This window comes from Chinchilla lanigera, unplaced genomic scaffold (genome assembly GCF_000276665.1).
Source record: "Chinchilla lanigera isolate Chin_1 unplaced genomic scaffold, ChiLan1.0 scaffold00010, whole genome shotgun sequence".
Lineage (NCBI taxonomy): Eukaryota > Metazoa > Chordata > Mammalia > Rodentia > Chinchillidae > Chinchilla > Chinchilla lanigera.
The window spans coordinates 28,660,842-28,666,411 of NW_004955411.1; the positions used below are offsets into that span (position 1 = coordinate 28,660,842).

At 35.4% G+C, this 5,570-nt stretch overlaps 1 pseudogene; it reads left to right on the forward strand.

Moving 5' to 3' along the window:
* Positions 1-491: 491 nt before the first annotated feature.
* Positions 492-5,570, forward strand: part of LOC102021324 — a 14,285-nt pseudogene continuing 9,206 nt past the window's right edge.

The window sequence follows — 5,570 nt, forward strand, 5'->3', positions numbered from 1 at the left end:
AATACACAAGCAGGACAAGCAGTTAGGTGCAAGGGCAAAAATGAAACTAGTAACAGTGAAATAATGCAATGACAAGAATAAGGCAAGACCTTTCACTAATCGATTTCAGTGGGAATGATTTCAACTTCCCAGTCAAAAAACACAGGTGACAGATTGTCCCAAATAAGCAAATGAGTTATGCAACTCTATGTATGAGAAAAAAAAAAAAAAGAATAATTCAAATCCAAAGCTCGTACCAGGAAAGAAATTACAAAATTCAGAGCAGAAATTAATAAAACTGAGACAAAATTTCAAAGAATCAAAGGATCTAAGAGCTGATTTTTTGAAAGAATTCAAAGAATAGACATACAAACAGTTTTAGCAAAAAAAAGGAATTAAAGCACTCATGTTGATAGAATTATAAATGAAAAAATAAAATTATAATGGAAGCTAATGAAATCTAGAAGGTTATTAGTAACATTCAAAAACTTATGTTCCATTTTTTTACCATGATGCTGCTGAAGGCAAAGAAGGAAGCTACTGTCTCTCCTAAAGCTGAAACCAAAGCAAAGGCTTTGTAGGCCAAGAAGGCCATGTTGAAGGGCATCCACAGCCACAGAAAGAAGACTCACAAGTCACACAACTTGCACCACACCAAGACACTGTAGCTCCAGAGGAAGCCCAAATATCCTCAAAAGAACACCCCCAACATAAAAAAGCTTGACTGCTATATTGTCATCAAGTTCCCTGTGAGCACGGAGTCAGCCATAAAGAAGATAGAGGACAACAACACAGTCATGTTCATTGTGGATGTCAAGGCCAATAAGCACCAGATCAAGCAAGCTGTGAAGAAGCTCTATGACATCATTGTGGCCTAGCTCAATGCCCTAACCAGGCCTGATGGTGAGAAGAAGGCACATATTCAGCTGGCTCCTGATTATGACACTATGGATTTTGCCAACAAAATTGAGATAATCAGCCAGGCGTGGTGGCACACGCCTGTAATTCCAGGACTTGGGAGGCTGAGGCAGGAGGATTGTCATGAGTTCGAGACCAGCCTGAACTACAAAGTGAGCTCAAGGCCAGCAAAAAACAAAAAAAAAAAAAAAATTGGAGATCATCTAAATGAAGTCCTGCCTGCTAATTCTTTCTTTCTTTATTTATATTTTAAAGAGAGTAGTAAATGAGAAACAAAGAAATAGAACAGTAGCAGCATACCAGTATCACAAAAATAAAAAAATCGAAGCAAGAACAAAATGATGCAGAGTCTCAAAATAATACGAACCAACAGTGGTTGTTACATTACATATTGCTATCCTCAACTACATTGCTCAGATCACCAGATGTAAGAATGACAGATTGCTGAAACCATTATAGGGAATAAGAAAATAATTCTTCAATAAAATGGTAGAGATAATACAGAGTTTCACTAGGCAAGATGGTAGGAGTTCACCATTGTAATTCCATTGTATACTGTTACCTTCAAATCAGTGGCTCAGACCATCAGACACAAGCATGCACAATCGATTAGAACATAAAAAATTGTAAGCATTACCTGTTCACTTCAATACACCATCAGATATCAGCAATAGAGTTATAGCAGCTCTTCATACATATATTTATATTTTGTATTCCTTCTTTCTTTTTTGTTCTTTCCCTCATCCAAGTTGTTCCTTCCTTTGAGCAATTTCTTTCCCTTTCCTATCATCTATTGTATGTTTTGAGTTTTACCTAGTTTTTCAGGTTCCTAAACCAAGGGGACAATATGATGTTTACCCATCTGCGTCTGATTTATTTCACTTACAAGTATCATCTCTAGTTGCATCCATTTATGTACGGAAGCCTCGAGATTATATTTTTTAATGGCTGAGTAATACTACATTGTATAAAAGTACCAAAACTTTTTTACCCATTCCTCAGTGGATGGGCATCTGGGTTTTTTCCAAGGTTTAGCTGTAACAAATTGTGCTGCTCTAAACACGGTGCACATATATTACTGTAGAATGATGTTATATTCTAGTTTTATAGTTATTCGATTTCCTTGCCTGTTGAATTAATCAGGATTTTTAAAAATATTGGTTCAGTTTTCCTAATTCACATGATATGTGTCTAAGAATCTATCAATTTATTTTGGATTCTCCAATTTATTAGAATGAGGAGTTTTTCATGGAGGAAAAAAAATGTGTATTTAGAATTAGCCAGCGAAATTCCTGATCCTCTTGTCTCAGAAGATAAAGATGGTTTGACATATGTAACCCAGTAAATGCAATATATCACTCAACAAAAACAAGGACAAGAATCACAGGATTATCTCAATAGAAACAGAAGCAGTTTTTGAAAAAATATCCAACTTATAATCATGATAAAAACTTGAAGAAAATGAGTACAAAACGACTGAGGACAACTACTAGTAGCATGCTAAATGAGGAAATGATGAAAACTTACCTCCAAAATTGGGAAAATGCTATAAACATGGGTGCACATATATCACTATGGTATGATGTTTTCAGTTCTTCTGGAAAAATACCCAAAAGGGAAATAGCTGAGTTGAACAGGATCTCTAGTCCTAGTTTACTGAGGAATCTCCAAAGAGACTTCCATGGTGATTTAAGCTGCCTACACTCCCACCAAGAGGAGAAGGGTTACTCTTTCTCCATAGCCCCTCCAGTATTTTTTTTTTTTTTTGTCTTTTCTTCCCGTACCATGGATCCAACTCATGACCTTGTGCTTGCCAGGCAGGCGCTTTGCTGCTGAGCTAAATCCCCAACTCCCTCCAATATTTTTTATTGGTTGATTTCTTGAAGATAGCCATTTTTGGATGAGATGAAATCTTAGTGTTGTTTTAATTTGCATTTCTCAAATGACTAACGATGTCTTTTTTCACATATTCATTTTGCCATTTGTGTGTCTGTTAATATGTTTTCATTCTTTTATCTTTAAAATAAAAAATAAAATTGAGAAAATGGCAAGGAAGTCGTTTCATGTAATATATTAGTTGAAATATTAGCTAGAAAAATCAGGCAAGACAAAGAAATAAAAATGATATGTATAGGGAAGAAAGAAGTTAAATTATCATTTGCAGATGACATCCTCTATGTGTAAGGCCCCAAAATAGTCCCCACCATGAAAGTACTAGAATTAATGATTAAATTAAGTAGTATCACAGGATACAAACACAAGAAAGATAGTAGTGTTCCTATACTTCAGTCCTGAAGTCACCGAAAAAGAAATTAATTACATATTGCCATTCACAATAGCATCAAGAAAAATTAAATACTTGGGAATTAACTTAGGCCTGGAAGTGAATTTGACAATGAAAACTACCACATTCTAGGAAAGGAGTTCAAAGAGTGCATCAGAAAATGGGAAGATATCCTGTGTTCCTGGATAGACAGAACCAATACTGTCAAAATGATTAAAATTCCAAAACTTATATACCAGTTTATTGCAATCCCAATCAAAATACCAATAACACCTTTCAATGAAGAAAAGAAAACAATCCTGAATTTCATATGGAACCAGGAGAGACCCAGGAGAGTGAAGGCAATCTTGGGCAACAATAGCAAAGGAGGAAACATCACAAATCCAAATATCAAGACACACCACAAAGCTTCAGTGATTAAAAAACTGCATGATATTGGCACACAAACAGACATGTGGGTGAATTGAGATGAACAGTGGATGCAGGAATATTTCCAGGAATATTTAGATATCTGGCTCTTACAAAGAGGTTAAGAAGATACACTGGAGGAACAATAACCTTTATAATAAACAGTGCTGAAAAATCTGGCTATTCACATGCAGAACATCTAATGTAGACCCATACTTCTCAGTCTTAGTTTTCTGTCCTTGCTGAAACAAAACACCTGATGCCCAAAGTTAAAGGAGGAAAGGTGCATGTAGCTCACAGTTTGTGGAGTTTTCAGTCCGTAATCAGCTGGCTCTAAAGCAGGGTAGCATGACACAGGGGCAACAACTCATGGAAGAGGGACACAGCAAAAGCAAAAGGAGCAATAAAAGGGGAAAGAGCAATCCTCTCTTCTTCTGTTATGTTGTATGTAGGCTACCGATCCTAGGGTGGGTCCTTTATAACCCTACCATCACCATACCCTCCTCTTACACAGGCTGAGGATGTTTTACAAAGTGAGGATCTTAGCCTCCTGCTGAGCCATTTAATCAAACTTCTAAACTTCTCTAATTGACACAATGAATCAACCATTACAACAACCTGGAGTGTAAACATCTGCCCTGGGGCATGTCTTCTACACCCCAGGATGTAGAACTGTCAAGTTACTTAGTTAAGCTTCTAAACTTCTCCAATTGACACTTCTCAAGTTGAATGTATCAATGATTACATTCACCATGTGCTAAACTAAACACAAAATGAATCAAAGAACTAAATATTTAAAAAGAAACATTCTGTTGGAAGATAAAATAGAAAAATCTATTGAATATATAGGAATAAGTGAGAATTTTTTGAATAAAACCTCAACTGCATAAAAAATAATATTTAAAGTTGCAAACCAAAAATGAGTATGTGACATAAACGACATTTCTCAGGCAAAGTAGAAATGTCAGATTTAAGAAAAAATATTCCACATCATTGGTCACTTGAGAATTGCAAATTGGAACAATGTTGAAATTCCATCTCACTATAGAAAGAATGACTATTATCAAGAAATCGAACAATGACAAATACTGGCAGTTTTTTTTCTCCTGTTGGTGAGAGTGCAGTCTGCTGCAACCATTGTAGAAATCAGTGTGAAGATTCCTCACAAAGTTAGGATTAGAGTTTCCATTTGACCCAGCTGTTCCCCTTTTCAGTATCTTTCCAAAAGAATTAAAAACATCATACCACAGTGCCATATGCCCACCCATGTTATAGTGGCACAGTTTGTAACAGTAAATCTTGGAGATAGGCCTAAAGCTGATCAACTGAGGAATGGATAAACGAGATGTATTTTTTATATACAGTGGAGTTTTACTCAGTCATAAAGAAGAATAAGCTTGAGACATTTCTAGCTAAACGGATGTATCTTGAGGCCATTCTCCTAAATGAAATAAAGCAGACACACAAGTGTAAGTGTAAATAAAGCAGACCACATCATTTCTCTGGTATGAGGAACTGAAAATGTAAATAAGGAATAAAATGTACAATAGGTATTATGAAATAAGAAGAAAACATTTAAATGGGAAGAAGAAGGAAAGAGGAAAACAGGAAGGAGAAAGAAAAATATGTTGAGAAAAGAAGGAATAAAATGGAAACAGCTTCTGTAAATGAGGAGAAGAGGGGCTGAAAGGAGGGTAGGAGAATCAAAAAAAATGAATCAAGTTATATCATGTACAGGTATAAATTCCCTATAATGCATGTGACTATTACGTATACCTAAAATGTAGCAAGAAATTTAATTAATAAAAAATGAAAATCAAACATTGAGATTTTATCAAAATAAAATGTTTTTGGCTGGGAATACAGCTCAGTGGCACAGCAACTACCTGGCAAGCACAAGTCCTGAGTTTAATTTCTGGTAACAGCAACAAAAAATCCTTAACAAAAGAACTGTGAATCATTTTTTTTTGTTTGTTTGTTT